This window comes from Tamandua tetradactyla, chromosome 6 (assembly GCF_023851605.1).
Source record: "Tamandua tetradactyla isolate mTamTet1 chromosome 6, mTamTet1.pri, whole genome shotgun sequence".
NCBI lineage: Eukaryota > Metazoa > Chordata > Mammalia > Pilosa > Myrmecophagidae > Tamandua > Tamandua tetradactyla.
This window is the reverse complement of record NC_135332.1, coordinates 98,846,960-98,872,772: the sequence shown is the minus strand read 5'-3', so window position 1 is coordinate 98,872,772 and position 25,813 is coordinate 98,846,960. Positions and strand designations below refer to the sequence as shown.

At 38.5% G+C, this 25,813-nt stretch overlaps 1 protein-coding gene and 1 pseudogene across 1 annotated transcript in view; both read right to left on the bottom strand.

The window, feature by feature from the left end:
• XKR4 (XK related 4) overlaps positions 1–25,813 on the bottom strand; it is a 436,625-nt gene that overhangs the window by 209,488 nt on the left and 201,324 nt on the right. The gene's annotated exons all lie outside the window — the stretch shown is intronic.
• On the bottom strand, positions 25,089–25,349 carry LOC143686247 (ER membrane protein complex subunit 4 pseudogene; annotated as a pseudogene).

The following is a 25,813-nucleotide window of genomic DNA, read 5'->3' as shown; positions in this document are numbered from 1 at the left end:
CACAGACTAAGCTGCCAATGAGTATTTTCTGCTGTTACTTGTGTTCAAGGTCACATGACTAATAACCTCAAGACAGAAATTAAAACACAGACTTTTTAATTACTAGCCATTGCTCTTTCTGTTCTTCGTTTTGAACATCTAAGTTCAGAAGCATATATATGTAATTTACTTGGTCTCCCCCAAAAGCTGTAGTTTGCGTGAACATTGTTGGTTGAATCTCAGCACTCCTGATTGACTGTCCCAACTTGAGTGTCCTCTGATCCTAATTAGTCTTAGGCAATTTATTTATATTTAAAACTATTATTTCTACCTTTTGATTTCAACAGGACCTCAACAATTGGAAATACCAGAAGGAAATCCATCATTGGAACACATCGGGAAATCCATCATTAGAATTGGGTCCCAATGATGGGTTTTCCTGTGGTATCTCCAATTAATATTTTCTGCAAGAAAAAAATAGTAATGACGTATTAGGTGGATTGAAAAAAAGAGGGAAAAGGCCCCCAACAATCAAATAACTTGTTTATAATTTTAAAAGATGATGGAAACCATTAGCTGTTACCTACTCTCCAATCCATGTTTTTCATTTAAAAGCAGGACCCCACATTTTAGCTGATCATCACGTTATTCAACCTGACTATTTTCCAGCCTGCCTAGCAGCTGGGGGTGGCTATGTGACTAACAATGGAATGCAAATGGAAGCGATGTGTGCAATATCTGGTTCCTTCCCTCAAAGGGAAATATTATTCTATTCTGCCTTCTCCTCCTTCCCCTCCCACTGGTTGGAAGCCTGGTATGTTGGTGGTAAATGGAGCAGTATTTTTGAACATGAGACAGAGGATGTATGACGAAGATATCAGAGCAACAACATACTAGGAACCTGGAGCACTGGTGATTACAGAGCCCCAATCCAGCTCTGGACCATTTATCCCAACTTTTGTATGAGAAAGAAATAAATGTCTCTTCTATCTATGTCACCATTATTTTTAATTTCTCTGTTACAGCAGGCAAACTGATAGTCCATGAAATACAATCTTCATTTAATGCTCCTTAATCAAAGTCTTAATAGATTTGCAGAATGAGAAATAATAAAAACAGAAAAAAAGATTAACTAAAACACTGAAACATAAAGTGAAAGCACATGATCAATAAATCCAACCCATCTATAAACTAGCCAGGAGTGGACAGGTAATTAGTATTTATGCTCTGCTTGAGCATTTGAATTCTCTTTTCCAGAATAAGCTTAGATAGCAAAATTCTAACCAAGGAGAAGGTTGAAATCTAGTGAATGCTAAAAACACACCCTTCAAAGGGTCAAATCAGTAAGTACCTAATTCTTATCTTAATGATCCTATTTTACATGTACCCATTTTTAGTTCTTATTTCCTATCATTCCTTCACACAACCAATTGTTTCATCCAACCTGAATTATTTACAATTTGATGCAGAAATTACTTAATATATTTTCTCTGTTGTTGCCCATACCATGACAGTAGCACATTATAGATACTCAATTAATATATGTAGAAGGAATGATTAAACATTTCTTCACTGCAGAATACTCATCTTCCATCACTAAATGTTTCCATTTTATCATTCCTAAAGTACAAACATCAAAAGCCATCTCCTCCAAGAAGTATTCTCTGATACCATCAGATGGAAAAGAGCTCCTCTTTCTCTTACTTATCATAATACCATTATGTGTCTCTCTCATGTCATGTAAACCAAATGTCAAAGAAATTCATATTTATCTCCTCTTTGCTCCTGTTTGGAACTTTGAAAGCAATGTAAGGAGGGAACCCATGCTAGAATAACCTCTTTATTCCTTGTATAGCTAGCATAGTTCTTATATATAGTATTAGTAGTATTGACACATTTTAATACAGAGTATTAAATTCCTATTTTTGTAGATCTATTTTGTTCATGAATTACCTCAATTGATTTTGTTGATTAGGCATGGAGAAAGAACCATAATCAGAAAGAAAATTTGAGAGATCTATTCACTTAAAACTCTTATCCTCTTAAGAAGCAAAGGAATAGCCAGGATTAAATAAGGTTAATTATGGAAACGTGGTTGGATAATATCTCTAACTGGTTTTATTTGAATTTTCTCTCTTGTTCCCTGAGGGCTTCATTTTTCTCCCTCAGCATTAAGACAGACTTGAATCATTTACTGCAGAACCAGAAACAAAGGCTACAAATACTCAGCTATTAAGCAACAAAAGCAGGAGGTCCAAGCAATAGAAACATGTTAATGAATACTAGCAGAATAAATTTTTCAAATCCTAAAATACTAGATAAAAGATTGGACAGAGTTGGTGACAAGGAGGGAGCAAGAAAGCAGGCATAAACCATACCAGGAAGTTAAAGGGGAGAAGTCAGCATTGAATCAATTGCCTTTCTTGATGCCATTTATTGAAGGTTACCCATCACCAGCTGCTGTTCTCCATCAATTTTCCAGTTAGGGAGATGTTCATTTGAGTCCCAGGGCTCTTCTCAGTGTCTGCTTCCCCCCCCCCACCCTTTTACTAGTCCAGGGGAGACCATAATTCATCTTATCAGCCAAGATAGAAGAGATGAGTATGTTGACTAGGGAGGTGGTGGCGACTTAGATATCTTGAGGACTGACAACGGCATGAAGGAAGAACATTGTGATAGGAATAGCTCATTTGAAATTTACCAGTAAGGTAGCACTTCAAGGGAATACATTGCCCTGCTACTGTTCAAGAAGTTCTTAGAGAAGATGAATTTTAAATGAAGTCTTCATGAAGATGGTAGAGAAGGCCTGGAAGGAAATTCTAAGAATGAGAAGTGAAAGCAAACTAGCAAGAATGGGCAAATCATGAGGCAGGTGATCATGGACTCTTGTCCTTGGTTGTAAACAAGTGATGGTGGAGGATAATAAGAAATGAAGTTGAAGATATAGCATGGTAAGTTGACAGAAGGCTTTGGACAGATGCCATATGGACCCACGTGTTAATATGACAATTTCTGGTGTCTTGGGGTATGGGCTATTTTAACAAGTTAGTGTTTTGAGAATTCAAAACTGAATGTTGAAGGAACATTCAAGAAGTTAATTGGATGATGACTGGAAATGGACAGCTTTAATTCCAATATAAACAATTTGAGAATGGATTGATATTTTCTCCTAATATTAGCCCAGATTTGGCATATCAAGTTAAGTATGATAGAATAAGTCAAATCAATATCCTAGGCCCAAATTTCTCATTCAGTCCAGTTTGTGCACATATAGACAAATAAAGAAAACTAGTACACATTTAGTATATAAAAGGTCTCCTAAAAAAATGGCTTAGGGCAGGCCATGGTGGCTCAGCAGGCAGTGTTCTCGCCTGCCATGCTGGGCACCTGGGTTCAATTCCCAGTGCCTGCCAACTCCAAAAAAAAAAAAGGCTTAAAATATGATACTCTTCTAAAATTGTGAAAAGCTTTTCAAATTAGCTTTATAACAAATAAATTCTTGTATTGTTATGAAAATACTGTATTTTCAAATAAACAAAAGAACATAAAAATTGTTTCTCAGGTTTTAAGCAGGTAGTAGGATAAAGTTTATGTGTCTTGATATGCAGTTTTCCCCCCAAATGCAGCCAATAATCATATTAAAAGAAGAAAACTCATTGTAGTAAAATTTATCATAACTACTAAGAAAGTCGCTACAGGTAAATATTTATAATTTCATATTTGTTCCTTCCTCTTACAAAAAAGCTTATCTTAAACTTTTTTTTTTTTTTTTGCATGGGCAGGCATCAGGAATAGAACCCAGGTCTCTGGCATGGCAGGCTAGAACTACGCCTGCTGAGCCACTGTGGCCTGCCCATCTGAAACTATTTTTATTTCAAAACACAATAGGAAAAATTGACAGTTGAAGGAGACAAAATGTGTTCTCTGCCCACAGAGCAATCAAAGTAGAAATCAAAAGCAAGAAGATAACAGGAAAATCTCCAAACATTTAAAAACTGAACTAAACATACATCTAAACTGAACTAAACATAAATCTTTGCCTTGGGTCAAAGATTAAATCTTAAGGGGAAGCAAAAAATATATGTACAGGATTGAATGAAAATGAAAATATACCAAATTTGGGAAACTTAGGTAAGGTAGTGCTGAGTGGGAAACCTATAGCATATATTAGAAAAGAAAAAAGTCTCAATCAATAATCTATGCTCTCATCTCAAGAATCCATAACAAGAAGACCAAAATAAAACTAAAGCAAGAAGAAGGAAGGAAATAATAAAAATTAGAGTAGAAATTGATGAAATTGAAAACAGAAAAACAATAGAGAAAATCAATGAAATGAAGTGCTGGTTCTTTGAAAAGGTCAATAGACTTGATAAAGTTCTAGTTAGACTCAAGAAAGAAAATGAGAGAAAACACAAATTATTAATATTAAGAATAAAACAGGGCATATGACTATTGACTCTGCAGACATCAAACGAATGCTACAAATAACTCCATATACATAAATCTGACAACTTAGATGAGACAGACCACTTTTTTTGGAAACCACAAACTAATATAACTCTTCCAATATGAAAAATAATTTAAATAGCTTATAACCATGGAGGAAATTGAATTCACAATATAAAACCTCCCTAAAATGAAATATCCAAGCCCAGAGATGATTTCATTGGAAACTTCTACCAAACACTGAAAGAACATCAATTATACACAATCTCTTTCATAATGCAGAGGAAAGAATATATTTAAATTCAATTTATTAGGTTAGCATTACCTTGATAATAAGACCAGACAAAAATACAAAAACAGGAAATTACAAGCTAATATCCGTCATAAATATAGACTAAAAAATCCTTTAATATATTAGCAAATATAATATAGCATTACAAAAAATTATACACCATGACCAAATAGATTTTACTTTAGAGATATAAAATTGGTTTAATATTTGAAAACCAATCAATGTACTCTATCATACCAAAAGGCTAAAGCAAAAAAAACACATGATAAAATCATTTGATTAAAAAAATGGATTTGAAAAAATTCAACATCCATATATGATAAAATCTCTCAGAAAAACAGAAATAGAGAATAACTTCCTTAATTTGATAAACAACATCTACAAAAATTCTACAGCTAATGGTATAAGACTGGGATTAGGAACAAGGCAAGGATGCTCACTCTCATCACACTTACTCAACATATTGCTGAGTTCTAGCCAGTGCAATAAAGCAAGAAAAGGAATTAAAAGGCATAAAGACTAGAAAGGAAGAAAAAAAATTATCCCTATTTATAGATGACATCCTTTTGTTCATAGAAAAATCCCTCAAAATCTACAATAACCTCCAAGAACTAATAAATGAATGAATTGTATTTCTATATACTAGCATTGAACATGTGGACAATGAAATCAACAATACATTAAAAGTTATAATGACTAAATATTAAATACTTATGTGTAACTCTATCAAAACATGCAGAAATTGTATGCTGAAAACCACTGTTGAAAAAAATCAAAATCTAAATAAATGGGGAGACAATTGTGTTGTTGGATTGGAAGTCTCAACATAATAAAGATGTCAATTATTCCCAAATTGATATTTAGGTTTACCAAAATTCCTATCAAAGTCCGAGCAAGATTGATTGCAGATATTAAACAAGGTTACTATAAAATTTCTATTAAATAGCAAAGGAACTAGAATAGCTAGTACAATTTTTTTTGTATATTATATGGCAGGGTTCACATTTCATTCTTTTTACGTGTGAGTATCCCGTTATTGCAACACCATTTGTTGAATTTTTTGTTTGTTTGGTTTTTGTTCATTTGTTTTGCTTGTTTGTTTGCTTTTAGGGGAAGTGCATGGGCCTAGAATGAGCCCAGGTCTCCTGTATGGCAGGCAATTAACACAATTTTGAAAAAAAAAAGAATGAAGTGAGAGGAATTGGTTCAACTGATTACAAGACTCATATAGCTATAGTTGTCATAATCTTGCCTGGAAGTAGACCCACATAAATATGCCCAACCAATTTTTGACAAAGGTACAAAAAAAAAAATTCAATGGGAAAAAGTCTTTCAACAAATGTTGCTGGAACAATTGAACATCCAAATGTTAAAAAAAACAAAAAACAAAAAACTTTTAACCTGTCTAACATCTTATACATGAATTAACTCATCATGGATACCAGTCTTCCCTAAAATGATAATGCTTTAAGGAAAAAACACAGAACAAGATCTAAGGCTAGGTAGAGTTCTTAGATTAATTAACTAAAGGCACAATCCACAGAGGAAAAATTGAAAAATTGGATTTTGGTGAAATTAAAAACTTTGTTCAGTGAAAACACTGACAAGAGGATGAAAGACAACCCCCAGACTTAGAGAAAATATTTTCAAACCATGTGTTCAACAAAGGACAAGTATCTAGAATACATAAAGAACTCTCAAAACTCAACAATAGGCCAGATACCGGTTTCATGCCTCCACAGTGCTTGAACAGAGCCCTGAACTTGCCCCCTGAACCAGCCACTCCAAGCCAGTCCTCCTCCACCACCTCATCCTAACCCCCTCACCACTGCCACCTCTCCTCACTCACCACCAGGACAGCCATGTCCCCATCCAGGGGTGCCAGAATAGCCATCAGGTTTCAAAGCCGCCATCAACTGTCAAATCACCTGCAGCTCTATGCTTCTTATGTCTACTTGTCCATATCATATTACTTTGACCATGATGCTGTGGCTTGAAGAACGTTGCCAAATCTTTTCTTCACCAGTCTCATGAGGATTAGGTACATGCTGGGAAACATATGAAGCTGCACAACCAAAGAGGTGGGGGACTCTTCCTACAGGATATCAAGAAACCAGATTGGAATAACTGGGAGAGTGGGTTGAACAGAATGGAAAGAGTTTTACACTTGGGAAAAAGGGTCAGTTAGCTACCACTGGAACTGTACAGACTGGCCACTGACAAACATGGCCCCCATTGTGTGACTTCATTGAGACCCATTACCTGAATAAGCAGGTGAAGTCCATCAAAAACCTGGCTGATGAGATCACCAACTTGTACAAGATGAGGACCCCCACCATCTGCCTTGGCAGATTGTCTTTTTGGCAGACACACTCCAAGAAGCAGTGATAGGGAGAGCCGATCCTTAGACTGGCTTCCCCAGAGCCACCCAGGACACCTCCTGGGTCACCATGGCAGTGCAGGTGCATTGATTTACTTTGACCTTTTCTATAAGTTATGTCAACATTCTCTAAGTTTTTTCTTGGTACCATTCGTTCAAATAAAGTAATTAGCACTCCACCCCCACTGCAAACAACATAAACAAAAAACAAACTCAATAGTAACTAAACAAATAATCCAATTAGAGCATGGGCAAAATACTTAAGGGACCTTTCACCAAAGAAGATATACACATGTCAAGTAAGTAAATGAAAAGATGTTAAACATCATTAGTCATCAGAAAAATGCAAATTAAAACCACACAGATATCACTGCACATCTATGCACCTATCATAATGACTAAAATTAAAAAAAAAATAGTGATGACACCAAATGCTAGTGAAGATGTGGAGAAACTGGACTACTCATACATCCCTGGGGGACTGTAAAATGACACAGCCACCAGGAAAATGGCTTGACTGTTTCTTATACAACTAAACATGCAACTACTGCATGACCCAGAGAAATTATCTCAAAGAAATGAAAACTAATATTCACATGAATGCATACAGATGTTTATAGCAGTTTTATTCATAGCGGCAAAATCTGGAAACCACCCTGATGTCCTTTAGTGAATATTGGTTAAATGAACTGTACAGCATTTCTACTGTGGAATACTACTGAGTAACAAAATTGGACAAACTATTGCTATCCCAACAACCTTGGATGAATCTCCAGAAAAATATGATCAGTGGGAAAGAAAAGTCAATCCCCAAGCCTGTATACCATATGGCCTCATTTATATAGCAGTTTTGAAATGACAAATAGAAATGGAGAGCACATTGGTGGTTGCCAAGGGTTAAGCTGGGTGTAGGGTTGGGAGGAAGTAGACATGGCTGTAAAAAGGGCACCACGAGGAATACTTGTGGTGATGGAAATATCTTGTATGTATCATGACTATATCAATGTCAATATCTTGACTGGGATATTGGACTAGAAGTTTTGCAAGATGTTTCCCTGGGGACAAACTGGGTAGAGGATACAAAAGAGCTCTCTGTACTAGTTTTTACAATTGCATGTGAATCTATAATTTTCAAAAATTAAAATTTTAATTAAAAATACAATACAAAAATTAAATGGCCATTGAAGAAACTAATGGGCATCTGTTTTTAGAAAAATTGCTCTGCATTGAGCTTAAGTATTCTCTAAGTAAAAAATTCATAATTATTTGGCATACTTGGAAGATGAGACTTAATCTTTTTTTTTTTTTTTAACATGGGCAGGCATCGGGAATCTAACCCGGGTCTCCGGCAAGGCAGGTGGAAACTCTGCCACTGTGTCACCATTGCCCGCCCATATAACTGAATTAAAATACATGATTTCATTCTAGAAAGGACCTCTGATCTGTTGTAGAAGTAACTAGTTTGAAAAATTTGGGCATACAATTCTGAACTCAATTAAATGGATTCTATATTTCTTAATTTTCTTGGCAACACTTTTGACTATTATTTTCTAATTACAGAGAAACAACACAGCCTAAAATTAAGTAACTAGATATTGTAGTCTTCATAAACAATACAACACTTTTCCTGAGTCTTTCAAAGCTGAATTGCAGTTCTTTTGGTTCAACCAAATAGGCTTGGTGGGAACATACTAGACCTGGAAACAGACAGAATTCCTCCTTAGTCTTCTTAAATCTAGAGAAAGAAAGGAAGGGGCTATGTCTTATGTAAAGTAAATTCAGCCATGCTCTAACAATATGTTAAGAGTTACTTTTTTCCTCCTAACTTACGCAGGTTTAGCAGTTCTCAGAGAAAGCCTGTTTCTTGTTTTAGCTTAGCAGGTCTTTGGTGAATAGCACACATCTTTCGGCAGCTCCACTTAATTCCCAAAGCAAAGCCCAAAAAGAAAGCAACTCTGTCTAACAGAAGACTCTTGGGGAGAAAAGGGACATGGAAGGGAGGAGGAAAAAGAAGGAGGAGAGTTTGTTCTCCTTCCCCAAAGTGAGAGCTACCTTCCAAGTCCAATAACAAAAGCCCTCAAGTGTTGGACTCGGCCTGGCTTTGTTAGTATAGCAAGATCTGGTGGGCACCAAACACACTTCAGCATGTATTTCCAAGACCCTTTTTCTTTCATTAGGTTGCAGATTTTCATTGCAGAAACCCTGGGGTTTCTGGCAGGAATCAGAAGATGATGCGTCTTGGATACTGAGAATGAGTATTTTGGGATTCCTGAGGCCTATATCACCAGCGCTTCAGGCTTAGTTAGATGCACCTGAAGCCTCTAATATGCAAATGTGCTTAGAGCTAAATTGCTTTTCTAAATATGGCTTTCAATGTAATAGCCCAACACAAGGTTGCCCTTTGAAAATTCTCCTGTGACCACTGTCTGATTGCTAAGGATACAGATTGTTCTTCAACCGCTGGCACTTCTAATCTGCCTACTGTTTTTATATTTTCATTATTTCGGTGGTTGCAAGTGTTGAGGAGCTTTGTTCTTGTAAGCTTTGTTTACAATGGAAAATTCTTCTTAGGTTATTTGAGTTATTTTTTTTTTCAAGAAACTTCTGAAATGTGTCATTTTGACAATTAAATTTCCAACCTCAAAGTATAACTTTTTCTTCTGTAATTTCATTGGTCTCTAAAAATCTAAAAAGAGAGAGATTCTAAATCAATCATGATTTTAACTGCCTCGTTTTCACATTTTTATACCTATAGAATGACTGGAATAATCTACTTAAAAAGGAATCTGTAAAGCATGGGGAGAAAAGCAGGAACACTGAAATATGAAAAGCAGTGTAATTCAGGAAGGGTTACAGAGCTCTGCTGTGCTTGGGGCACTGTGGTGTGTTGAATCATGTGCCTAGATTTAGAAAGGTTCTTGGTCTTGATCTGTGGGTATGGAATGGTTGTAGATAGGATCTCTTCAAGAGGTTCTTTTAATTAAGGTGCAGCCCATCTGCATAAGTGTGGCTTTAAGGTACGGCTTTAATCCAGAGGACTAGAATCCTTTATAGGAGAAGAAATTCAGAAATGGAGAAAGTTACAGAGAGGAGCTGGAAGCAAGAAATCAATGGAACTGAAAGAGAAAAGAAAGGACATTGCCATGTTGAAGGGGAAGCCAAGAAACCCAAGAACGGGGGGCCAGTGAGAATGCTGCAGACCTCAGGATGAAGCAAGACTTCCAGTTTCTGAAATGGTGAGCTGATAATTCCCAGTGTTGAAACCCAAACCAATTTGTGGTATTTGGGACAGCAGCTGGGAAAGTAGCACAGGAGGCAAATAGCTTCCAGGACTAAAGACCTTTGTTGACTAAAACATAATTTAAGGACAGATTTTCTGGAAGGCATTAATCTGGACCCAAGAAAATACTTGTGTCCATTCACACATCTCTCCTTAGAACAGGGACTCTTTCAATATCTGGCTCTCAATTTTTAAAATCTTGATATTTTGAAGATGGTTCTCCATTTGATGGGAGATGGGTGCCGATCATATCTAAGGAAGTTCCCCGAAATGTGCATTTACTGAAGCAATGATCACAAAGGTTCTGTAATTCTGTGAAAGGCATAGACAGGCTGTCCCCAGCATGTCATCAGATATTGGCTAATGGCACATGTGACTCTAGCTTTCCACAACACTGGCTGTCTGTCTCCCTGAGACCAACTGCCTCAGGCCCAGAGGTCTGTGCAAGCCATGCTATCAGAGGGCTCCCCCTCTCCAAAGATGTGTGGGCTTGTCAATTTGAGAAACCATCCTGCAGCCTCCCCACTGCCCCCAAACCAAAGATGCTGCCACTTGATACAATGCTTCCCAAAGCTGTCTGTCCTTTGGGTTCACAATATGGAAATGGGAGAAGAGAAGTTGCTTAATGTCTAACAATAGCCCCAAAGACTAATTTCCCAGGGTTGCCTTCTCCCTCTTCCTGCTCTCATAAACCTCGGGCTTCCCTTCATGACCCAACTCCTGACCTTCACAGAAAAGTTTTTGGCAGTGTGAATCCTTTCTCTTTTTCTGTAATCTTTATTTTCAGAGCCACTCATTTGACCAGTGTCATCGTGAGATAAGATACCCTTGGAAAAATCCTCTTTGTTTTGTGTTGGGGGCTCTTTGACAATATATATGGCAATTATTTCTTTTCATGGGCTATCAATGTGACTGCTGTTCCTAAACCATGTACCTAGGGACCCAAGAATCCTTCCCAGAGGATAGCAATGGGCAAATGCACTCAAGCATGCAATGGGTGAAGATGTAACAATGTGGGATGCTGTGAACCCCTTCTCCCCATTACGCTTGTCAGTGTTCTTAAAAAGGTCATGTCACCACTGAACTGCCTTGACTAAGGAAAGAGGTATGAGGGGGTGACATCAGGAAAGCTGTTTTGGGAGAGGAGCACAGAGGTGTAGCAGAGGATGGTGATGAAAAGGTCAGAAACGGTTGCCCATGTGCGCCCATAAGCCAAAGCTGAGCTGGGCAGAGCCTTCTGCAAACATTCTCAAGACCAAGTAAACTGTGCCAGCCTGGAAATTCTGGACAGAGAGGAAGGAGCAATGAGTGTATGTGGGAATAAGCAACACACAATAAAAGACAGAAAACCCTTTGTGTGATTTGTCTTCCTATATTATTTAAGTTTAAAGGAATCAGTAAGCCCAGTCCTAAATACATCATTTATCTATATAATCCTTCCCTCTTCCCTCCCTCCTTCTCTTATTTCCTTTTCTTTCCCTTCCTTCCTATCATTTTCCTTTTCTTCCTCCCTCCTTTCTTTTTCCTTTCCTTTCCTTTTCCATTTCCTTCCTTCCTTCCTTTCTCCTTACCTCCCTTACTTCCTTTCCTTCATTTCTCCCTTCCTACCTAATCTTTTCTCTTCTCCCTCTCTCCTTTCTTTCTTTTTGTTCTCCTTCCTTCCTTCCAACTCTTTTTTTTCTCTCTCTCTCTCACACACACACTTTCATACACACCCCTGAGTAGATTAATTCAATTTTTCATTCATTCACCGAGTAACTGAATTCTGAATAATCCTCTATAGACAAAGTAGGCTCCCTACTTGGGAGAGGAACATGATTAGTAAGACATGGTTCTTGTCCTCAAGGAACTAATAGTCTAGTAAGCTAGAGAAGTATCTCGCTCATAGGGTGGTTGAGAAAAATTTGCAAGACAATGCATAGAAAATGTTCAGCAAAATATCTGGCATGTAGTAAAACCTCATAGTAAATATTATTATTATCACCTGGAACATAGTCATATTAGGATAAATTTTAATAATGTAAAACAGGAGAATATAGGTTTATTGCACATTTGCTATATCAGCACATCCTGCCTAGTGAATAGCCAGGCTGCTGTTTAAAGTCTTTTCTGGGAGGCAGCCCTGGATCACTCTAAGTCCTAGAGTTTCTAGACTGACCTGAATACTTGCTACAAAGCATTATAACACATAACCTTCTCCTTTGGAAAACAGAAAGTTTCCAAATACACACCTATACCAATCTCTATTTGTAAATACTGATTCAATTATGCATTTACTCATCAGAGGTTAAAATCAAATGAATGGCCAAGGAGATAATAAGCAGAGTAATAGCTGCAGGTAAATGGAAAGCAGGTGCTCCATCTAATATGAGCATTCACTTGTCAGCACTGATAAAAATGGCAACGCCAGATCTTTTGTTTTTTCAAAAGAAGCCTAAACGTCATTAAATACTTGATAACTAAGTGAAATACTTTGAACAATCAATTCCATTCCAGGAGGCCAAACTAGTCGCAATTGCTGGTTTAAAGGTAGTATCTCTGAGAATTAATGTAAAAGCTGTGTGGTATGTCTGTGCTTGTATTTCATCTCCAAACATCCAGAGTTACCACTGGAAGATGGAAGAGTTTAAATACGTGTGCTTCAACCCTTGGCGTGGGATCCTTCACCATCTACCTTCCATCTCTCAGCCTACCGCCGACCCACTCATTGCTCACTCAAGGTTCTAGTGGCCAGCTCTGATCTTCTTGAGAAGCCTTTCCCCAGCTTTCTCCAGAATAAATGACTTGCACTGAGAGAACTGTACTGTTGGAAGAGGGGGGAGAAGCCTAGAAGCAATCATAACAATAGTCATAGCTACAACTAAGTTACATTGAGAGCCAGGCACTGTGCATTCTTTCCTTTTCTTTTCTCTTGGATCAATGAATATTTTTGGAGTGACTATGCTGTGCTAGAACTCTAAGTATCTATGATGGGTTAGGTACTGGGGATAAATCAGATAAAAAACAAAAATGCCTGCTTTTCTGGAATTTATATTCATGGGGAGGTTGATGTAAGTAAAATGCATAAGTGTAATATTTGTTATGCTAGATGGCGATGTGCACTCTGGAGAAAAATAAGGTGGAAATGGTTTCAGAAGGTGCCAAGGCAAGGGAGGGATTGACTTGAAATAGATTGTGGGAAGGCCTTACCAAGAAGATAATACTTGAGCAAAGACTTGGGGGGAGCTGAAAGAAGAGTGTTAAGACAGAGGAAAAAGTAAGTGCAAAGACCCTGCAGTAGAAGCACAACTAGTGTGCTCAGGGAACACCAGTGAGGCCGGTGTGGTGGGTGGGAAGCAGAGAGGTGGGGAGAAGTTGAGATATGTTCACTGATGCAGCTTGGGGCCATGGGCATTACAGGTCACTGTAAGAACATGTACTCCTCTCAAAAGGTGGAGCCTAGTTCCCTCCTCTTGAGTGTGGACTGGACTTGGTGACAGGCTTCTGAAGAACAGAATGGGTGGAAGTGATGATATGTGACTCACAAGACCAGGATAAAAAGGCATCATGGTTTCCTTTCTGCTCTGTTTTCTCATTGTTCTCTCTCTGTGGGGAAGCCAGTGGCCCTGCAGAGAGGCCCTGTGTGGAGAGAGGCCCTGTGTGGAGAGAGGCTGAGCCGCCTGCCACCAGCCCCTCTGAATGGGCCACCCTGGAAGTGGGCTCTTCATCTCCAGTGAAGCCTTTGGGCAACCTCAACCCTGGATGAAGTCGGCTCAGTAACCCCATAGGAGACTCCAAGCCAGAACTGCTCAGCTAAGCGGTCCCTGAATTTTGATCCATGGAAATTAGGAAATAATAAGCATTTATTGTTTTTTTAAAAAACAAACAAGTGAATCATTCACATTTAATAAAATAGCGTTTAAAAATATTCATGAGGGTTAGAATGATATAATCCAGGTAGTTTCTTGATCTAATGCCTGCATGTTTTTCACATAATAGAGAGAATATTATATACAAAGAAACCTGACCCCTTGGCTATCATCTTGACCTAACTGAAGCATCACTATCTTCCTTTATTATTAGAGAAACAAATGATAAATAGGACGCTAGACAGTTGTATAAAGAGGAAAGGAGCAGGTATAAACTATTTTGCCCAAGAGTTATAATTTGACTGCCACAACATAACTGTCACAAAGGAGTTGTGGCAAGGACGGTAGGGTGGGGGGATGGCTCCGTAGGATGACCGCCACTGGATACCCAGTATTAAAAATTATCGACAGGTTAATTCCCTCCTTTGTCCTCTTCCTATTTCCTGGTAATTTCCCAAAGGAATCAGCTTTCAAATGGGCTAGCCTTACATTAGATGCAAGACAAGTGGGTGGGAGCTGTAGACAGACCAAGAAAGCATCTAATGAAACTAGTGTCCTCTGCCCTGATAGAGAAATACATGTTTGGATGCATAAGAATGAATATTTCATTAATTATCATTTTATTGGAGCTGATTTATTAAAATGAGGTTCTAGAATGCTTTTTCACCCTGAGAAAGCGATCACCAGCATTCTCCCCCAGAAAATTACACTTAGTTCTCACGATGGGATTTTTCTCTTTTAAAGGTCACTCGCTGAAGAACCAGAAACAATGTAACAGCCGACATGTGAATAGCACATTAGAGTTTATAAAGCCCTTTCACACATACTACGGAATTTGTTGCCTTCATCACAGGCCTCTGACAGGCATGCTGATCTTAAGTATAAAATTGATAGACCAGAGTCTGAGTAGCAGAGAACTTTGGAATTGCTGTGGGCCCCATACATTTGTCGGCAGAACTGACATTCAAAAGCAGGTCTTCTAACTCTGTGTCCATCATCACACAATCACCTCTCTCAAGTCATCAAGTTGCCATTAAAAATAAAGCTCTTAGTACCTTGTTGGGCATATAATAATAGCATAATAAATTATTACCATCATTCAAAGGAATGTCCTGTTCTGTGAAGAATCGCAGAAGCTTTCACTAGAGTGAATTTCAGATCAGGATCCCTCCAAGTCACCTCATAAGAGAACCCCCCTTGGGCGCCCAATTGCTCCACTGAGCTGGCTTGGGGATGTCCCTGGTAAAAAGCATATGATGGATGTGAGCTTTGTCCACCCTGTCACACAAGGAAGATACTGAATGAGTCCTATTGTGACTTTGCCAACTTGCTGTGGGAATAAAGTGAACTTCACCCAGAAGTGGCAGACTCAGGCCTGCTGGTCAATATATAGTCATACTTGGTATTTATAATACCAATTATAATAGTCATACTTGGTATTTGGGGGTATAGTTTTGAAAGAAGACAATCTTTTCCCACACTTGGGGAGAAAAATCATAGCAAGGAGTTCATGTGAAGATTTCTTGAAAGAGCATGCCAAGGCTCCAGAATATAAGCAGTGAGAGAAGCAACTTGAAACAATTAAGGTTTAAATAAAACTCCTCTCTCATTGTCACTGGCTCCTCTCACACACTAAAACTTCTATAATGAAAAGTTTTACTCTTATGTCTCTATTTCCTCCTTTCTTCCTGGTTCATGAAATCCAGCATTGGCTGTAACGTTTATGAGACAATGTGCATGGTGGGCGTGTTTCCATAGTTTTCATATGAGATAAATATTGTTCTCCCATTGTTCTAATTTTCTGGTTTTAATATTAAGGACTTTCTGCCTACTTTCTTAAATCTCAAGAGTTCTTCATCCTCTCAAGATTCCTACTCTCACACATTCCTTTCTGAAATGGTAAGTATTGTCCATTTTCCTGAACAATCAATTATCTTGTAGAATAAGAAAATCAACCTCACTTAATGGGTATGTATACCTATGTTATGTACCACTGAACCTTGGTGGGCCAAACCAGCTGAGACAGAGGATACTTATTTAGAGTTCACAAGTATCCCTATGAACCTATTCACTTTTTTCAATATTATGTAAGATTATTTTAAAATTTCTCTTAGGGCAGTCTTCACTCAGCTCCTACAAGGAGAAAAGCAAAGATCCAAAGATGTTCTAGGATTTCCCCTGAAGGCCAATCAGGATTTTACTTTTCCATATAATATATTACGAAAAAATATAAAGTACCATACAATATTGGTACTTATTGTTCTGAGAAATCTTAACTACCATGAAAGACCTGTCTTCTTTCCTGGAGACAAAACAGAAAGCTGTAGAACATGTAGTTTTTAGTATAACACATTTTTTTTTTTTTTATTAACGGAAATAAAAAAAAAAAGAAATTATCACAACATTTAGAAATCATACCATTCTACATATGCACTCAGTAATTCTTAACATCATCACATAGATGCATGATCATTGTTTCTTAGTACATTTGCATCGGTTTAGAGGAACTAGCAACACAACAGAAAAAGATATAAAATGTTAATATAAAGAAAAGAAATAAAAGTAGTAGTAATAGTAAAAAACAACAACAAACAAACCAACAAGCAAACAAAAACAAAAAAAACCCTGTAGCTCAGATGCAGCTTCCTTCAGTATTTTAACATGATTACTTTACAATTAGGTATTATTGTGCTGTCCATTTTTGAGTTTTTGTATCTAGTCCTGTTGCACAGTCTGTATCCCTTCAGCTTCAATTACCCATTGTCTTACCCTGTTTCTAACTCCTGCTGAACTCTGTTACCAATGACATATTTCAAGTTTATTCTCGAATGTCCGTTCACATCAGTGGGACCATACAGTATTTGTCCTTTAGTTTTTGGCTGGATTCACTCAGCATAATATTCTCTAGGTCCATCCATGTTATTACATGGTTCATAAGTTTATCTTGTCTTAAAGCTGCATAATATTCCATCGTATGTATATACCACAGTTTGTTTAGCCACTCTTCTGTTGATGGAGATTTTGGCTGTTTCCATCTCTTTGCAATTGTAAATAACGCTGCTATAAACATTGGTGTGCAAATGTCCGTTTGTGTCTTTGCCCTTAAGTCCTTTGAGTAGATACCTAGCAATGGTATTGCTGGGTCGTATGGCACTTCTATATTCAGCTTTTTGAGGAACCGCCAAACTGCCTTCCACAGTGGTTGCACCCTTTGACATTCCCACCAACAGTGAATAACTGTGCCTCTTTCTCCGCATCCTCTCCAGCACTTGTCATTTTCTGTTTTGTTGATAATGGCCATTCTGGTGGGTGTGAGATGATATCTCATTGTGGTTTTGATTTGCATTTCTCTAATGGCCAGGGACATTGAGCATCTCTTCATGTGCCTCTTGGCCATCCGTATTTCTTCTTCTGGTAGGTGTCTGTTTAAGTCTTTTTCCCATTTTGTAATTGGGTTGGCTGTCTTTTTGTTGTTGAGTTGAATAATCTCTTTATAAATTCTGGATACTAGACCTTTATCTGATATGTCGTTTCCAAATATTGTCTCCCATTGTGTAGGCTGTCTTTCTACTTTCTTGATGAAGTTCTCTGATGCACAAAAGTGTTTAATTTTGAGGAGCTCCCATTTATTTATTTCCTTCTTCAGTGTTCTTGCCTTAGGTTTAAGGTCCATAAAACCACCTCCAGTTGTAAGATCCATAAGATATCTCCCAACATTTTCCTCTAACTGTTTTATGGTCTTAGACCTAATGTTTAGATCTTTGATCCATTTTGAGTTAACTTTTGTATAGGGTGTGAGAGATGGGTCTTCTTTCCTTCTTTTGCATATGGATATCCAGTTCTCTAGGCACCATTTATTGAAGAGACTGTTCTGTCCCAGGTGAGTTGGCTTGACTGCCTTATCAAAGATCAAATGTCCATAGATGAGAGGGTCTATATCTGAGCACTCTATTCGATTCCATTGGTCGATATATCTATCTTTATGCCAATACCATGCTGTTTTGACCACTGTGGCTTCATAATATGCCTTAAAGTCAGGCAGCGCGAGACCTCCAGCTTCGTTTTTTTTCCTCAAGATGTTTTTAGCAATTCGGGGTACCCTGCCCTTCCAGATAAATTTGCTTATTGGTTTTTCTATTTCTGAAAAATAAGTTGTTGGGATTTTGATTGGTATTGCATTGAATCTGTAAATCAATTTAGGTAGGATTGACATCTTAACTATATTTAGTCTTCCAATCCATGAACACGGTATGCCCTTCCATCTATTTAGGTCTTCTGTGATTTCTTTTAACAGCTTTTTGTAGTTTTCTTTATATAGGTTTTTTGTCTCTTTAGTTAAATTTATTCCTAGGTATTTTATTCTTTTAGTTGCGATTGTAAATGGGATTCGTTTCTTGATTTCCGCCTCAGCTTGTTCATTACTAGTGTATAGAAAAGCTACAGATTTTTGAATGTTGATCTTGTAGCCTGCTACTTTGCTGTACTCATTTATTAGCTCTAGTAATTTTGTTGTGGATTTTTCTGGGTTTTCTACATATAGTATCATATCGTCTGCAAACAGTGATAGTTTTACTTCTTCCTTTCCAATTTTGATGCCTTGTATTTCTTTTTCTTGCCTAATTGCTCTGGCTAGAACTTCCAACACAATGTTGAATAATAGTGGTGATAGTGGACATCCTTGTCTTGTTCCTGATCTTAGGGGGAAAGTTTTCAATTTTTCCCCATTGAGGATGATATTAGCTGTGGGTTTTTCATATATTCCCTCTATCATTTTAAGGAAGTTCCCTTGTATTCCTATCTTTTGAAGTGTTTTCAGCAGGAAAGGATGTTGAATCTTGTCAAATGCCTTCTCTGCATCAATTGAGATGATCATGTGATTTTTCTGCTTTGATTTGTTGATATGGTGTATTACATTAATTGATTTTCTTATGTTGAACCATCCTTGCATACCTGGGATGAATCCTACTTGGTCATGATGTATAATTCTTTTAATGTGTTGTTGGATACGATTTGCTAGAATTTTATTGAGGATTTTTGCATCTGTATTCATTAGAGAGATTGGTCTGTAGTTTTCTTTTTTTGTAATATCTTTGCCTGGTTTTGGTATGAGGGTGATGTTGGCTTCATAGAATGAATTAGGTAGTTTTCCCTCCACTTCGATTATGTTGAAGAGTTTGAGGAGAGTAGGTACTAATTCTTTCTGGAATGTTTGATAGAATTCACATGTGAAGCCGTCTGGTCCTGGACTTTTCTTTTTAGGGAGCTTTTGAATAACTAATTCAATCTCTTTACTTGTGATTGGTTTGTTGAGGTCGTCTATTTCTTCTTGAGTCAAAGTTGGTTGTTCATGTCTTTCCAGGAACCTGTCCATTTCTTCTAAATTGTTGTATTTATTAGCGTAAAGTTGTTCATAGTATCCTGTTATTACCTCCTTTATTTCTGTGAGGTCAGTAGTTATGTCTCCTCTTTCATTTCTAATCTTATTTATTTGCATCCTCTCTCTTCTTTTTTTTGTCAATCTTGCTAAGGGCCCATCAATCTTGTTGATTTTCTCATAGAACCAACTTCTGGTCTTATTGATTTTCTCTATTGTTTTCATGTTTTCAATTTCATTTATTTCTGCTCTAATCTTTGTTATTTCTTTCCTTTTGCTTGCTTTGGGATTAGTTTGCTGTTCTTTCTCCAGTTCTTCCAAGTGGACAGTTAATTCTTGCATTTTTGCCTTTTCTTCTTTTCTGATAAAGGCATTTAGGGCAATAAATTTCCCTCTTAGCACTGCCTTTGCTGCGTCCCATAAGTTTTGATATGTTGTGTCTTCATTTTCATTTGCCTCTAGGTATTTACTAATTTCTCTTGCAATTTCTTCTTTGACCCACTTGTTGTTTAAGAGTGTGTTGTTGAGCCTCCATGTATTTATGAATTTTCTGGCACTCCGCCTATTATTGATTTCCAACTTCATTCCTTTATGATCCGAGAAAGTGTTGTGTATGATTTCAATATTTTTAGATTTGTTAAGACTTGCTTTGTGACCCAGCATATGGTCTATCTTTGAGAATGATCCATGAGCACTTGAAAAAAAGGTGTATCCTGCTGTTGTGGGATGTAATGTCCTATAAATGTCTGTTAACTCAAGTTCATTTATAGTAATATTCAGGTTCTCTATTTCTTTATTGATCCTCTGTGTAGATGTTCTGTCCATTGATGAGAGTGGTGAATTGAAGTCTCCAACTATTATGGTATATGTGTCTATTTCCCTTTTCAGTGTTTGCAGTGTATTCCTCACGTATTTTGGGGCATTCTGGTTAGGTGCGTAAATATTTATGATTGTTATGTCTTCTTGTTTAATTGTTCCTTTTATTAGTATATAGTGTCCTTCTTTGTCTCTTTTAACTGTTTTACATTTGAAGTCTAATTTGTTGGATATTAGTATAGCCACTCCTGCTCTTTTCTGGTTGTTATTTGCATGAAATATCTTTTCCCAACCTTTCACTTTCAACCTATGTTTATCTTTGGGTCTAAGATGTGTTTCCTGTAGACAGCATATAGAAGGATCCTGTTCTTTAATCCATTCTGCCAGTCTATGTCTTTTAATTGGGGAATTCAGTCCATTGACATTTAGAGTTATTACTGTTTGGATAATATTTTCCTCTACCATTTTGCCTTTTGTATTATATATATCATATCTGACTTTCCTTCTTTCTACACTTTTCTCCATGTCTCTCTCTTCTGTCTTTTTGTATCTGACTCTAGTGCTTCCTTTAGTATTTCTTGCAGAGCTGGTCTCTTGGTCACAAATTCTCTTAGTGACTTTTTGTCTGAGAATGTTTTAATTTCTCCCTCATTTTTGAAGGACAATTTTGCTGGATATAGGAGTCTTGGCTGGCAGTTTTTCTTTTTTAGTAACTTAAATATATCATCCCACTGTCTTCTAGCTTCCATGGTTTCTGCTGAGAAATCTACACATAGTCTTATTGGGTTTCCCTTGTATGTGACGGATTGTTTTTCTCTCGCTGCCTTCAAGATCCTCTCTTTCTCTTTGACCTCTGACATTCTAACTAGTAAGTGTCTTGGGGAACGCCTATTTGTGTCTAATCTCTTTGGGGTGTGCTGCACTTCTTGGATCTGTAATTTTAGGTCTTTCATAAGAGTTGGGAAATTTTCAGTGATAATTTCTTCCATTAGTTTTTCTCCTCCTTTTCCCTTCTCTTCTCCTTCTGGGATACCCACTACACGTATATTTGTACGGTTCACATTGTCCTTGAGTTCCCTGATACCTTGTTCAAATTTTTCCATTCTTTTCCGGATAGTTTCTGTTTCTTTTTGGAATTCAGATGTTTCATCCTCCAAATCACTAATTCTATCTTCTGTTTCTTTAAATCTGTCATTGTAGGTATCCATTGTTTTTTCCATCTTTTCTACTTTATCTTTCACTTCCATAAGTTCTGTGATTTGTTTTTTCAGTTTTTCTATTTCTTCTTTATGTTCAGCCCATGTCTTCTTCATGTCCTCCCTCAATTTATCGATTTCGTTTTTGAAGAGGTTTTCCATTTCTGTTCGTATATTCAGCATTAGTTGTTTCAGCTCCTGTATCTCATTTGAACTATTGGTTTCTTCGTTTGACTGGGCCATATGTTCAATTTTCTGAGCGTGATCCGTTATCTTCTGCTGGCGTCTGGGCATTTAGTCAGATTTCCCTGGGTGTTCGACCCCACAGGTTGAAAGATTTTTCTGTGCAATCTCTTGGTTCTGTTTTTCTTATCCTGCCCAGTAGGTGGCGCTCGTGGCACACGTTTGTCTGTGGGTTCCACCAGTGAAAGTTGCTGTAGGTCCTTTAACTCTGGAAAATTCTCGCCGTAGGGGAGGTTCGGCAGCCGAAGCGTCTTGGAAGAATGCCAGCCGGCCTGGGGTTCCGAATGCGGGGAGGGTCGCCGGCCGTCGCAGCACAGGAGAGCGTCCGGCCAAATTAGCTAGTCGGCCCAGGGCACCAAGCGTGGCGGGAGGGCGCCAGCTGTCGCAGCCCGGGAGAGTGCACTGTTCCCAGCCGATGGGGGAGTCACGTGTTTGGAAGGGATCCCCCGGTCACTGTTCTCCGCAGTCTGGGGATTTCCGACCCAACTATCTCAGTTGTTCCGGGGGGCCTCGTGTGGTGGGGGCACCAGCCGCCGTGGCCTAAGGGGACCGCCTGTCCAATTCTACTAGCTGGCCTGGGAAGGTGGAAGGGAGGGACTCCGGTCGCTTGCCGTCCCACCCAGGAAAGCCCGTGCCCCTTGGTGATCTCACCGGAGCTGGTTCTCCCAGATAGTCAGCCGTTCCAGGATGGGGTACGCTGTCCCTTTGATCTCCCTCGTGGCTCCAGGAGCTGCTCTGTATTATCTCCACTCCCCCAGTAGCTGTTCTGGAGGAGGAAAGGTGAGGGCGGCAAGGCTGTCGAGGCTGGTGGCGGAGGAGCACGGTGAAGGCGGGGGAAGAGGGCACCGTGTTGGTTGGAGAGCAGCCGGAGCAGGAGGGGGAGGAGAGGGGGGAAGGAGGTCGGGCGGCTCGGCTGCCGCGGGGCGTGGGCGCCGCGCGGCGGGCCGGCGGAGAAAGAGAGGGGGGAAGGAGGTCGGGCGGCTCGGCTGCCGCGGGGCGTGGGCGCCGCGTGGCGGGCCGGCGGAGAAAGAGAGGGGGGAAGGAGGTCGGAGTATAACACATTTTAACAAAAATTTTGGTTCAAATGAAGAATAAAACATTTTTAGGCCAACCTAGAAGTGTTCATTGGAAGATAGTTTTGCTCAAATTTTCAACTGAAAATGGATGCATTTTTTAGGGCCATGTTTTAGAGTTTTCAAATCTATCTGCATTTTAATATTTTAACTTACAGAATGATTATTATTATTTAATATTTTAACCTACAGAATGGTTGCTATGTTTTGTTTCCCAGATTTTCATTATTTAAATAAAGCCATAGACACCTCATATAATTGTTAAATGATTTTAAAATGGTTTCTGAATAATTTTTATTTTCATATTTAAGGTCAAATACTTTTCAAAATATTTCATAAGAAAGGAAAGACTTAATCTATGTACACTTATTGAAAAATATTATAAATAATCAAGCAAACAGTAGGCTTAAGATACACTTCTCATTTACATGGGCTCATTCTTGGTGACATGGAAAGGTCAGAGGACTAGAAAGTACAGAGGTCCAAGGGGCTGTGGAAGAAAACTCCTCTGGAATAATACGTTTACTTGATAGTTGTTGAACAGCAGCAGGACATTCCCACCCCAAAGGACATAATGATTCAGAAGATTTGCTCACACTCTGAGCAGGTGGAAAGGAGCAACTTACCCCAGCCCACCACACACGCTCACTCAGTGTAGAGATGGGCCAGTCAGGAAGGAGAGCAGCTTTTAACCAATGAAACATTAAAGTTGGGCTGAAATTAGATTTGGTCTACTAAACTGTATAATTTCCTATTCTTAACATTACCTATAAAAATACAGGAGGGAGGATAACAGATTCTCCTGAACAACAGCTAGCTCATTTAAAAGTGAGCCAAAGAGCTCATCGACATTCCAACAATTCAAGGGAGATTTGACGCATGGCGCGTAGTGCCATTGAAAATGTTCCTCTACAGCACTCATGTGGAAATTTACAGACCGGTTCAGAGTGCGAGACCAATGGTGTAGAGTCAGTAACTTAAGACCCCTGGATGAGGGACAACAAGCTTGCCTTGTGTGCCACATCTTGTGGTTAACACTTTTTATGCTTTAGGGAAATACTACTTCGATCCTTTGCCTGGGTTCTCTAAACAAAAGGAGGCCACAGAGGAATAACATGGAGTTTTGTGCTATTTTGCTGCTGAAGGTGGATGTTCTCTGACATGTGGGGAAAATCTTAGCAATGGAATCACTTGGGTAAGAGCTAAAAACCAATGAATTGATCTTCAGATCCTTTCTCCTAGAAGGCATGGACATGATAGATTTTTGCTAAGAGAGTATCATTTCCAAATAACTGCTGAGAAGCTCTTGCCTTTTTGTGTTTCTCTTCATTTTCCAATTTGAGCTTCCTGAGGTTCTCAGGGATCTGCACAGTATCTCAGAAGTTGCCCATGGAGGAGGAAGAACATTCTGAAAAACTAAACCATTCATTATGTGACTAAATTTGCACATGCATGGGGGTAGACATTTAATGGACACAGTTCCTTATCAATTTTTTACTGAACTACATAGATCCAACTATTGTTTTCAGAAGTGTGAAAATTACATTTTGTGAGGGTGATTTATGTAAAGAAATTTAAATATTTTGTAATATTTTCTGGCTTATTTTCATCATGTAAAATCTGAATCCAACATTAGTTTCTTACATCTTCCACATCTTTCACAAGTGTCTCCAACAGAATTTTTATGCCACAGCTTAAGTTAAATAAAAGTGAAATATTAATGAAAATAGATTTAAGGGAAAGTGTGCAACTATTTTGTTTTCCACCATTTAATTTCTTGAGAGTAGATGCTTCTGTGGGTCTTGATTTAGCAGCAACTACTCTTTGTTTACATAGATTCATGGCTTTATTTGTGGTTTTGCTCAGTGTTAGAAACATAAATAAAGTTTTCTACATTATTTTCAGTCAGGATTGTGGTATAGTTTCTTTGTGTTTGTAGCAACATGGACATTGTCCATCTAAGATTTGTTTCCTCATCATGGGGAAAAGAGAACTTCTGACTCTTTTCAGCATGAGAATAATTTGTAAGGGTGTGTATACTCAGGAGCCATTGGGTCTAAAGAAGTATGTAAATGCTATCCAAATACATAAGGTGCCAGTTATTCCTTCTCAGAGTCACAAAAGCTCTCCCCCACCACTGAACTATATTCTCTCAAGAGACTCAATGAAGTCTAAACCAATCAGATGCATGAGTACGCAGTTGTCCCATCAATTGGCACTTGTAAATAGCCAATGCCAAACCCATAAGGTTACCAGTGTAGACCAAGCCCTGAAGAAACTTCTGGCTTGAACTTTCTAGCGGGTTGAAAGTGGCTGAAACGGCCATAAGTGCCTGAATGGGTCTCCAGGCCAACATACACACCATCACAGTAGGAAAGATGGAGATGGTATAACTAGTCATGCACATGATGAAGAGAGTCATGGGAATCTGTTTGAGAGGATCCAAGGCAATGTCCCAGCAGCACTTCTCCATCAGGATCCAGTCTGTGCCTTGCGTTCTGGTATCAGGCACCTACTTGTCCAAATAACCAACTGAATACAAGGAATCTCCCTGACCACTGCCCCGGTCACTTTGGCCCCTGCTGCCTCCTCCAGAACCACTCAGCTCAATGACCTACTTGAAGCACTGGCCTTGGCTGCCCATAAGGCCCCCTTGGGCTATCATGGCAATGGTCACCTCCAAAAGCTGTGAAACCTCTTACTCCAAAACGACTGCCAAATTGCAACACCCCTGGCATCCCCCACTTCTTCTCACTGTTCAAGTCCATTCCCCAAAATACATGAGAATTTACCACCTGTGACCCGTTATAATATTTGAATACATACATGATATCTGATTTGAAGTATTGCTTAAATTTCTTCTGCTTTTTCAATTCCAGTCGGCAC